Consider the following 13050-nt stretch of genomic DNA (forward strand, 5'->3'; position numbering starts at 1 on the left):
AGTCAGGAGTAAGCAGTTGAGGCAATATAATAGGCCTATTTCATCACTCCTGTTAGCATGTTTCTTATTATTGCAAAAGAAGAATGTTCAAAAAGTTGTTAAAATGCTAGAAATATTTGGTGTACTTAAGAAACCTTGGTAAACATTCAGAATGTAGGCTGGCTATAGTACGTCTTCAGTTAAAATATTGATTAGATTAGAACAAAATGTCAAGATATAATTTTTTAGTGAATGAATGTAAAGTTTTACCTTTGAAAGCAAAAATTAGTTTGTCATATAAAACTAATTTTAAAATATTAAAATAAAATATTTTTCAACCATGCTTTAAATTATAACAATTTAGATAATTTCTTTCTATACTAATTGTTACTTAAAGAGGCAGTTTATTCACTAATATTAAAACTGATTTTATTAGTTTTCATTAAAAGAAAATAACAATGAAGTACCTAGAAATTTTTATTATATTTAATAATTTATAGCATTGCAGAGGCATACAAGGCTGGATATAATACAAATTGTTTCATTGTTTCATACTGTTTAAGGCCAGAAAGTTCAATAGATCATCTAATCTGACCTCTTGTATATCACCTGAGGTAAATCCCCAGTGAATCCCAACTCAGCCATATACAAACTGTACACAACACTACTTTCATTTTGGGGGGGTTTGCCTTAGTAGTTTTCATCTAATTGCACAATTATTTCCAATCTACTCAATAAATTTCTGTGTTAATCTCTAGAACTTCTGGTTCTGTGGAGGCTGGAGGTAGACTCACTGTGAAGGTGGCTCTTTCTGCAAGCAGTGACATTTTAAGAAAACTGGAATAGGGTGTTTGCAGTGCTAGGTAAGGATATAAAGCAGAAGTGAATCCTCATTCTAAGCACTATTCAAATCAGTTTTGATCATATACGGTATTTTACAGTATTTTATTTTGCTTGAGTTATAGAGATAATGAAATCACAATATAATATATATTATGGTAACAGCACATTTGCAATTCTGGATGGACTGTAGACCCTCCTTCCTTTTGGGGTTTTCTCAGTATACTGACCCTATAGTTAGAATTTAGTATATTTATCAAATTTCATCCATTGCCAAGAAAGTTTTCTAGACCAATTTTGCACCCTCTAGTTGTTCAGCGTCTTGGCATTCAAATGGTGTTAAGCTCCTAAAATGCTACAAAACCAGAAATATTTATGGAATGGAATTACCTGTGTGTTTAGATGAGGAGTAAGGTAGCATTTGATACTAAAAAAGATACTAAATTATGAAGTTAAGAAATGTAGAGAAAACTGTCAGAATACTTTAATGTGTTGCAAACCCTTTTTTGATGTACCTGAACAAAATTACATTTCTCCTGTTTTGTTTGAATTTGTCATAGATGATAATGTGTTTGCCACTTGTGCATTTACTGGAATAAATAATCACTGTTCTGTGTTGATATCTTCTCACACACTCTCCTAAGATTATGGTGGAGAAAATACAGTAATATGAACAAGGTTCTAATCAGAAATAGCTCATCTTCATGTTTTCAAAGATTTTTCTTTTTAAGGATGCGGTCTTTGGATAATTTTTGAGCATCTATGTGTTATGGAACTTGCTGAGGCTGATTATGTGGTGTTTATAATGTTATTTTCATCTTTCCTGCTCTTCCATGCCTTAGTTTGATTTCTCCAGTGTATATAAAAAAGCTCTAAAACCAGTTTTAAAGAATTGCAAATACTCTTTTTTGTAAGGTCTTTCTTATAAAGTTACCTGTGAACTCTTGCATTTAATTAAGTCTGCACAGAGACAAGTGTGTACAGATCATGTAGCTTCCTTAATAATGTATTTCAGACTCAATTTTTTTTCCTTGTTTTTCAGTTAGACTTTAGTGACTGTAAATCTGGTGGGCCATGCTATAAAAGTAGAGAATAAGACTGGTAAGCAGTACTCAACACTAATTTTAGGATAATCATGTGTAAGGAAGGAATGTGCAAATATTGTGATGATTTGCCAAACGAGTACTAGATGTAGTAATTTGGCTTGTGACATGGTGCTACAGTCAAGTAAAGCAACTGTTATTTAGGCATCTAGGATTAAATTCTACTTTTGGTTTAAGCAGCTGGATTCAAATTACTTATTTAGACAAGGATGTTATTAGATACTTCAGTGGTTTAGTGCATTGAAAACCATAGGGCATACAACACCATATAAAATATGGTATGTATGCAGTCAGTAGATTTTTCTGCAAAAAATATAGAAATAAATAAACGGTTCAGTACATCATGCAGCATGATGTGAAACTGATTCTGAATTGGAGTGTTGGACTAGAAGAACTGCCTTAAAGAAATAAAGGAAAGCTTAGAACATCACAAATGCTGATTCTGATTCACTGATGATGAATTTCAATCTCAATTTGTGCATGTGGAGACATGTTCACACAGATATGTTGACAATATTTACTGTAGATTTTCAACTTGGATATCTATACTATGAAGTCTTCAAAAGTTTTATACAATGTTGATGGAGAGAGCCATCTCCAGAAAAGCAGTACAAGATTCTACTTTTATACTCTTTAGGTCACTTTCTGAATGAGTTTTTCTTTTCTATTGACTGTACAGAAAACTTAGATGCATGAGTTATGTAGGTGAAATGACTACATCTGGAAAAGTTAAAGTTTTTGTTGCTGTTATTATTGTATTTCATCAAGGACATATATGATCAGTAATGGTAGCACAGATTCTCAAGAGAACACAGGTGATGGTCAAAAACATGCTGATCTTTGAAATAATTTCATGCTATTCACAAGTAAGAAGGTAGGAATTATTTGCTTAGGTTAGATGAGTTTGGTTTCTTAGTGAAGTACTTAGTTTCTTAGGGAAGTACCAACAAATTAAATTTTTATAATGTTTGTTATAAAGTTTTAGGATTGTTTAAAACTAAGAAATGCTACTGGTGATTGCAAAATACTCCAAAGAAACTTAATACTAATGTATTATTACCTTCAGTTGTAGAAAATCTATGGTCTAACCAAATTTGCAAACAATAATTCCAAGTATAAAGTATTTTGCTATGATGACATTCTTATTACTTTAAAATCAAATTAGAAACCTATGCAACAGTGTCAGCATCTAAAAAAATATCAACACACATCAAAATTAGTTTCTTGGTCTAGATTTCTATTGCAATGTACCACAAGCATACAGCATATAATTCCCACAATTCTTGTATCTGAGGAGTATTTTTTCTCACAAAATTTGAAGGTTCATAATATCCTTTAGCATTCAAGTCTACTTTCCTGGAAAAATGAACTGAAAATGTTCCTTAAAGTTTATTTCTTAAACTTTCTTATGAACAAAGGTGCTGACCCACACTTTAGATTAAGTGAGCAAAATTCTGTACTTCTATAAAGAATGTTTGTGCAAGTATAGCTATTAACAGTTTTCAGGTAGCTAGATGCTGCACAGAAGTGTATGAATTTGCAAGTGACTCAGTAGTAATTTCCAATTCTTATTCTTCCATAAGTGAAGACTTGATGCTTTTAACTCTAGAATCCCAGGCTGAGTTCCTGTAGGTGTCCTAAACAGGCTTGCCTGCCTGTCTTGGAAATGCTTCTACTGAAAGTCCTGGGTCCATTCTCAAATCATTGAATAACACAGTGTTTTCCCTCTGTTGGTTGCACCTTATAAAATACAACAAACAATGTATTTCCTCATAAAAGTTATTTGCATTAGTTGAAGTGTTTGAGGTCTATAATCTGACCTTTATGGTTACGGCTCACTCAAGAATCACATAGGAAAATGTGAATAAATTGAGTACCCAGGTAAAGTTTGTGCAATAACTAGACACCACAAAATGTAATTATGGGTACACTTGCTGTGTACATAATAGTTCTAGTGTTGACTTTTAACAATCCTACTTGGTGACAACTGTCTGTTTAAGAATTTGGCATTGTATAATTTGGGGCTGAAGATGATAGAGTCATGTGTAAGAGTTGTTGCTTGTGTGTGTGTTTAAGTGGAGAACTGTGCCTCTGTAAGATTCAAAAGGTCAGAACTTGATTTAATAAACTTTTCTTCCCAGAAAACAAGCTTTCTTCTTGAATGTGTAACATTGTTAGAAACCTGCATGTCTGGAGACATTGCTAATAGGCTTGTGAGACCTTTTGCTCCATCCAATGCTGTCTTGAATAGTCATACCGGATCTGGTCTGAATAGGCCAAAATCCTTAAAATGTTATTTCCTAATCTGTATGCTTTAGATCACTTCTGCCTTCTGCAGTACCCTTTATGAAGGTGCAAAGCTGTGATTTCCATATCCTCCAAGTGCCTCTGTGCTTCACTCTAGCATATCATTTCATCATTGCTCTAGTAGCACCCTTGTTTGTTGTCACTAATAATGCCTTACAATCTCCCTTCCTTTTCTTGTTCACTACCCACCAGTGCTGTATTTTTACTGATACAAATACCTTTAACCCCTCTATATCATTTCTGCTTTTGCTACATAGTTGTTTTTCAGTCTTCAGTCTCTACATGACAGTACAAAGCATCCTACTCATAGTGCTCCTTATGTTTCTTAGGTCATGATGCCTCTTCGATGACGTGATTTTTATCCACAAGAAAATATTATTCTCAAGTCCTGTGATGACCAATAGGACTTAAAGAATTTTCTGATATGAAGCTTGCCTTTGATAATCTCTGATAAAATACCTATCTTCTTGCTCATTGAAATCTGGCCACTCTCAGCTTCTATACTTCACAGGCACTTGAGATGAGAAATAATTGCTGGAGTGGTAACCACAGGCAGCAAGGAGTACTTCATGAATCATTCATGGATTTACATACCACAATTCTTAATTTTGCCAATTTAATGCCTAATTCACGGGCATGTGCCTTTAGCAATGGATAACACTTCCTGCCTGCTCTAGAATGCTTCAGAATATGATCATGGGTGCTCAGACCAGTTACATTGTCTAAACAAATAATGGCCACATATTCAGGATTCCTAGATTTTCAATGAGCTCAAAAAGAATCTTTTCCTTATTAAGCAAGGTATATGGATGGGTATTGCCTACATATGTGGTGAGACTTAGCACTTCTACTTTTCTAAACTGCGTTTAGACCTAGCAAACAAGTGCTCAAAATTTTGTAGAGACTTCTCCTGCTTCATCTGTGAAATGTGTGATATGCAAGTGCTGTGCCTTACTGAACCTCTGTAAGCTTTGCTCGGCTAAAGGTGAGGCCTTTTTATAAAAAAAAAAAACAAACCCTACTTAGAACTCAGTCTAGGAAGCTATTCCAGGATATCTTCACAACACTTAATGATGAGTTTGAATTCCAGGAGAGAAAGACTTACTGATATAGTCCTTTACCAAAGTATTAATCATATATAAAATAAAACATTAAGATCACCACACCATTGTGCAATGTTGCCTTACATAATTTTCTCTTGCTTGTTCTCAGGTTGCTCCAGACTGGTGACCAAGACAATCTCAACTATCATAGAAACTTCAGAGGAGGGGACTGGAAAATTGGGAAACAGGAGGAGAGAAAGCTACATCTAGTCTGTTTCTACTACGTGGTTGGGTCCCAGTGGACATGTCCTTATGTTTCACATTCTGCTTGTTCAAAGTCTTCCCTCAAACAGATAGGGATATATGAGATGCTAATTATTTTGACATGTATTACTAGGGGCTAAAATACATCTATCCCCTATTAGGTTAGCCTGGAGTGCAATAAAACCTAGTCTGGACCTCAGATTCCTGTTTCAGCATGCTCATTGATTTGCAGATGACAGGACAGTTTGAAGAAGTGCTGAAAAAATCCACCTCAGCTTGACCCATCTTGAACTAATGCTTTGAAGTACTCATGAAGATCCTTCATCCTTGATATGGAGCAGGGAGAAGGAACTGGAGTTAACAAATGGTACTACATATCAAACTCTCCATAGTCTCAGTGTTCAATAACACTTCCAAGATACTTGCATGATCATGAACAGAAGAGGAACTCTAAACAGGTTGGAGTATACCAGCACATGGTGAAATAGGCTGATACTTTCCTGGGATGAGACCTGGTACAGTGGAAAGGTCCAGGGCATCTTTTTGAATGCCACATTTAAGATTAAGGGTGTATGAAAAACAGGCATGCCCAGATGCAAGCTGGGAGAAGACCATTTACAACTGGCAGAGCCACAGATTTCACAAATTTTGACAACCTTGAACTTTTTTTTTTTTGCTTTTGCATAGTATATATCCATAAACTAGATCTTGAATTTGATAGAGATCTTGCAATGAGATGATTTCTGATGATAGGCTCCAAAATCTTATTTGCTTATTATGTTGATTCCAGCATGTGTTCAAGTGCCAGCAAATTGTGTCTATTGAGAGAGAATCCATTAAGTTATGTAAAATATCACACAAAAATTTGAGCAAAATGTAGCACTTTGGTGTTCTATCAGCTACCATACAATTTTAATAAAGATAGCCCTGATCCTATATTGAAATTCCTGTGAGCCCCATTGAATTCAGTTATCAATTTTGCATCATGTTAACATGAGGAATTTGAGTCAGAGAAGAGAAATAATTATTTTTAGAGCTTATAAGCTAGCTTCACTTGGATAGATTTTCCTTAGGTAAACACCTTGACTAAATTTCAAAGTCTGGTTTCAAATAGAGCTATATTAGAGTTTGAAAATATACCTTATATGTTAAGAACTGTTAACATGCATAAGATATTGACTGCTTCTCTATAATAATAGAACTAAACCATTGAATAATTATTAAATAACTTAGATATTGTTAAGGAAATCCTGTTTCATTAAGGGTAGGTCTTACACTGTGTATCGCTTTGCTAAATGAAAGACAAAACCAGGGAATAGTCATTGTTACAAATGGACCATCTTACAAAGAGAATGGGAAGAAAGAGTGATTCTCTTTCCAAGAGAAATGAAGATGGAACTTAATATTTTTTTAAGGAAAATACTAGTAAATATAAACAAGATAATGAAATAGAACTAAAAATAGACTAAATAATATAAATTATCAATATCTATGAGAAATTCTGTGACATAAAATGACAAGAACAAAAATGTGTAGTTTAAATGATACATTGGGAATATTTTGCACCACCAAATCAGACTGAAAAAGGATGTGTAAAGTCAATAACTCTATTAATTAAATATTTTGCTAGCATACAAAAATTCAGATATAGAAAATTAGGGTAGAACTTCCATATTTTAAAAAGATTAGATTTTGCGTTTGGACATGTGATGAGAAAAAGGAAAAATATGACCCTCACAGTGTTGGCTAGTATATAATCAACATGTACAATTTCTCTCAGAATGTAAATATCAGGAGACTGGAGGAAAGGCAATAAGGCATGATAAAATTATGCAAAGTTTGGAATTGTTTGGCAACAGCTTATGCAAATCAAAATATTTTTGAAAATAAGTAAGGGTTCATGCTTCTTCCTTATGTGAAATAGTAAACACTTCCATGAGATGATAGATCTGCCCATTTTTAAAATAGAAATAGAAATTTGAGTGAAAAGCCTTCATAAACTTGTCGAGTAGTTCCGTTAGGTTTCTTGAACAGATCTGTATCGAACTTCCAGGAGCAATCACTCAAACCATCAAATCACTTGAATTGTATCATGGCCTTGTGGGACCAGAGGCTAAGACACACGAAAACTATCTAGAGGGGAACTTGAACTGCAAAAGAGTTGGAATAAAACAACTGTCTGGATCCTATTTAAAATTTTTTGCAATCCAGCTATGATGATTCGCGCTAATGAAAGATTTATCTGTCATTATGGCTATGGGGCCGTACTCAGGATGGAACCCTAGAGCTGGAAAGGTTGATAGTGGAGCCACACAATGATCATTAAACACAAAATACTTCTATGGAAGAGTAGTACTGAAAAAAATCAGGAGTCTTGATAAGATACAATATGTATCTATGTATCTCTATATCGCTATCTATTGGAGGTTGGACTAGATCATCCTTTAAGTTGCTTTCCAACCCAAACTCTTCTATGATTCTATGATTTTATGATATTAGGGCATTTGATGGCTAATTCCATGTACTGAAAGAAAATATATCTTCAAGGATGGCATTCAGTAAAGTAGGGATTTAACAGAGAATCAGCAATTCTCTTAGTAAAAAGTGGTGATATAGGTCTGTATTGAAATGACATGGACAATGAGGTCAAATGGTATTTGGGAGAGTAGAAATTTTTAGATCTTGTTTAAAGCTCTTGAGGATCAATTAATCTCTCCAGATATACTGTGTGGTCACACAAACAGTGTAATTTACTCCTGCTACAATGAGTATTACATTTTACTAAGAAAGACACAGTCAATAAAAAGACAGATGTCAAGTTCACAGTACTTTTTTAAGAAAATATGCAAATATATGGGTCTGTCAATTTAATATATCTAATAAATACTGTTTATTACTTGAGTTCATTTAAAATTGTTTCAGTTTTTGACTAAGAAGATGTACAAACAAAAAGACCTGGTAAGTACTGGAAAATTTGGTTGAACTTAGATGATGAAAGCAATTCAACGATACACTTTATTTAGTGAAGATGAATCACTGCAACATTTTCTTCATACTATTTGGGGGAAAATATTATTCTAGTGAGATTTTAAAAAATTATTCTCACCATCACAAACATGAAGAGGATAGTGACAGAATATGTAGTCTAAGAATTTTTCTCATCTAGTGCTAGACTCTGTATCTTGGCTGCTATTCCTAGGATCCCTCTGTAGTCAGTGGAGGGAAATAGAAATTTTAGGGGGTAATTTGTCTCATGTAATATATAAATTGCTGTAGGGATGAGATGATAATTACATGAAAGTGTGTATCTCCACTTATGGAAAAATCCAGACATAGATGACTCTATTCTTCTTCAGTCTCTTATTAATATGATCATGGCTTCGGCTCCTGAATGTTCAATGGTATTTCTGCAGTATAAATATGTATCCCAGGAAGGCAGAATCAGGTGCTTTCTGATAATGGTGAGATTTTTCTTTTAATTTTGTCTTGTAAATTGTCTAGTAATTTTCTAGTAGAAGTATCTAGTTTTAGATACAAGACAATTTGAACACCATTCATTGAAGCCAGGAATGGAAATTAGTGTAGTAATTTGTTTAGCATATTCACACAGTACTTCATATGGAAGCTATCTGGAAATGCTGAAGGGCCTTGGTTCTAAATACAAAACATAAAGTGGTGAATTAAAAAAAAAAAAAAAAAGAGGCTTATATTAAGGTTCAGCTTTCTTGTGTATGGAAGTTTTATAGATTTAGTGGAACTTCATAAACTTTGAAATTGTGGCTATCAGTACCAATTTTGGATGGTCTTGAACAGAAGTAATTAATATAAATCAAGAATATACATGTGTGTGAGGAAAGAGAGAGAGAAACTCAGAAGATGCAGAAGAATTAAACAGGTCTGGTAAAGAAATAAAATATTTTGGTTATTTGAATAAATCAAACTATCTGTACCCTGGGGAAGGATGACAGATACATAGCAGAAGACAAAAGTCTGACCTATAAACTGGACAATTCCAGTAAAATTCCAGGCTTTACTATCACCTTACCCACTCAGTTCCTGAAGGCTATAACATACTCCCTTATTTCACTCCACAGCTTCTGCACAATACAACAAGGCATTTGTGATTAGATACATATCTCAAAGGTTTGGAGCTTGGGAATAGATTCTAACTATTCAGACTGTGTTTGTCTGTAAAACTGGTTGGAAATCTCATGTGACAACATTGTTCCCATGAGATTTCTGGTATTGTCTTCTGTGAATCAGATCATAAATACTGCAAGAACTTTCTTTTGATTTCAGACATATTTCTGCAGTTCTTTTCTCACAAGATAATTAGAAATATGGAACTGCACATAAATGAATAATAATGAAAATAAAAAGTCAACAAAATATTTGAGAAAGTTTATAAAAATCAGTTTGAAATTTTGGTAACAACTCAAAGACTTTCTGCTTCTTTCCACTCCTGCTTGGTCATTGAAAGCAGTGCACCCTCATTTTTATTCACACTTTACATGTGCTGCAGTACATCACTAATACTCCATCTATATGTATATGCTGTCAGTTTATTAAGGTTTTAATTATATAACTTTTCATGTTGGGCTTGTGAGCCTCTCTTTGTATCTTTCAGAACAGTTCTATTCAATAGCTTTTGATCTGCTAGGAGCTTAAGGACTGAGTTGCCACTGATGCTGTTTGCCAGCAGCAAAGGGAACTTGGATATGGCCTGACCATGGAGTCTGATAGGCCATAAGATATTAAGCTCCCGCCAATTTCTATTTTCTCTTTCAAAGATTGCTAACCTCATCTCCCCAGGGACTGTAACTGCTGCCAGCCTTTAAACCAGCAGGAGTAATATCTGTCTCTAATTCATAATTACTAGGTCTCTGTCACAATGAGCATTGTTGGTGCTTACCTTTATTTAATTAGTGAGTATGTGCATTTGTACTGGTGAGAAGTACAACTGGGTGGAAACATAACCTCATTACTTTAAAGTTATTTTTCTATTTCTCTTTTCCCTGCATCTTCCTGTTGCTGTATCCATAATATAAAGCAGATCATTATCAGTAGCATTAATAAGATTCAATCCTGTGCATATTTTTCAACAAAATTTGTATTGCAAAAGGAACAAGGAGAGCACCTTGTAGAATTGAAACAGACAGTCTGCCCCTGAATTTTTACCTCTTCCCTGTGCCTACTCCCTATTATTAATGTATATTATTACTTCAAATATGTCAGAAAAAGAGACAAACAGTCAGAGGCAGAAATTTCTCCCTAATTCACTCTGCCTAGCCAGCAAAATGTAACACAAAATTATTCAGGGGAAAAATACAATTTTCTGTCATATCTGCCATACACTGATAACAAAGCTACAGGCTAATATGTTTTGATATTTTTGTCACTCGTTTATCATGTGACCTTTCATGCTATCATTAATACAGCTGAGGGACAGAGCAGATACACTGAAATAAGGGTGTGGAGAAGTCAGATTGCTTCTCTAACAACTAACGGTCAGTCACAGCAATTTATGCTTTTCTTCAGTATACCACTGACTGAAGAAGAGAAATTGTTATTAAAATTTGATATTACTGTCTAGGCTCTGCCATATAGAATTTGCAACTTTTAGCTATAATGGGAATACTGGGAGGGGGGAGGCTTAATAAATTTCCCTTTGAATTATGATATTAATACAATACAACATGCTTGCTCAGATATTCAAAGGATATACAAGTGGAAAAATCATATTCTGGACACTCCAACACTACATATTCGTCAGAGTCCAGAATTCTTACATCTAAGAAAAATACTTTAATAACATGGCTGCTATCACCTTATATTAGCTCAATTAAAACAGTTGCATTTTTTGAATTATGTCTCCTTGTTTGTTTGCTTTCAAAATTCCAGTTACTAATCGTGTTGCATAGTATTCAGCAATATTTTCAGGACATCCATGAACATGCAATGTGTCTTTTTTTATGTCTGTGTGTCTTTTATGATAAATGATACCTGGGTTAAATTTGCATTCGGCTTTACACCATTTCTGACAATAGTCTAGCTTTTTATGTTGCCTGTGGAGTCTGGTTTGTTAAAATTCCAATATAAAACTAATTTATATTTGACATTAATGAGTTAAGAAATGTTTTATACAGTACATCACAGCTGAGAGAGAACTTTACAGCATTCTAGTAAAGCAAATTACTGCTGAGTAGAACCATTATATAAAAGAAAAATCTTTCACTAATCTAAGCTGCTTGTCCTTTCAAAATCCTGTGATTTTTAATGTTTATATTAAGAAAGAACTGAAAATTTAACAGACTTTTTTTTTCTGTTTTACATTCTGTAGGGGAATTGTAATTTGACTAGTTGGAAGAGATCTCTTTCATCAGTGTGCATGTCTGTGCCAGGTCAGAGTAAATCTTAATACTCATTTATAAAACAATATTAAAATACTTTAACTATTTAAAACATTATTTAATGTTTTTCTAGAGAATTACTTCTTTGAGTTATATTTTTAAGTGCACTAGAAAATGACCTTTACATATGAAAAAAATAAGTAAGGATGAGCTTTAAATAGAAGGATTTTTAAATAGGTCCCAGAGAGAGCCTTGTAGTCTTGAAATGAATCTTTTTGCATTAGATCTGATTGCAAAGTGAAAGTTTAAATTTGTTATTACAAATGTAAAGGTTTGATTTCCAGAAAATATATGCAAATTAATAATTCAATTTGCCAAAATGTAACTTGACTTAAATTTGACTACTTCTGTCAGTAAATTTACACGTTTGCAGAAACGAATCCTAAATATATTTATGAAAACAGAGGATGCATTAGCACTACTTAGAAATATGATTTGAAGATTTCATTACTTAGTATTTTGTAAACAAGCCCATAACATGTATTTTTAAACACTTTTGGTCCATTTGTAGTCAAATGGACTGTATACACTCTGCTTGGAAATGGTTTTTTTACAGATATATGCATATATGTATATAAAGTGAATTATATATAGTTTCTTAGTATCTAATTTTTGTGTATGGATAGTAGTGTCAGAGAAATAAAAAAAACCTATTAAAGTCCTGAAAACTTTAGAATGTTCTATAGAATATTTTTATAGGAGGTAAAGGATTTTTACCTTTTGGTGTCTCTGTAGCAATGTTTTAAGAGTGTTTTCACTGTACTAGTATCACTTCTAATTTTTGGAAATTAATAATAATGCTTCCTGAAGCAATTAATAAGAAAGAGCAGATGCAGGAAAAATTCTGGCAAAACAAAGATTTAAAAATTTTGTAAACCCATCATAAAATAATATTAATGTGGTCAAAAGACACCTGTAAATATGCTAGTCAAGTGTAGAAAAACTACAATGTCCATTCAATTAAAAGCATATTTCACACTATTCATATAGAAAAAAAAAGTAATTCTTTGTTCCCAAATGATAGCCTTAGAAGAGGAATATCACAAAGTGCATTCTTTCGTTAGTGCACACTTTATTACAGTCTAAGCAAGACATTGGCTAAGT

At 33.4% G+C, this 13050-nt stretch overlaps 1 long non-coding RNA gene across 1 annotated transcript in view; it reads right to left on the bottom strand.

The window, feature by feature from the left end:
• The window catches only part of LOC117009050, a 37942-nt gene that overhangs the window by 17611 nt on the left and 7281 nt on the right, over window positions 1-13050 (bottom strand). The window lies entirely within an intron of this gene.

This window comes from Catharus ustulatus, chromosome 1 (assembly GCF_009819885.2).
Source record: "Catharus ustulatus isolate bCatUst1 chromosome 1, bCatUst1.pri.v2, whole genome shotgun sequence".
In the NCBI taxonomy this organism is placed as follows: domain Eukaryota; kingdom Metazoa; phylum Chordata; class Aves; order Passeriformes; family Turdidae; genus Catharus; species Catharus ustulatus.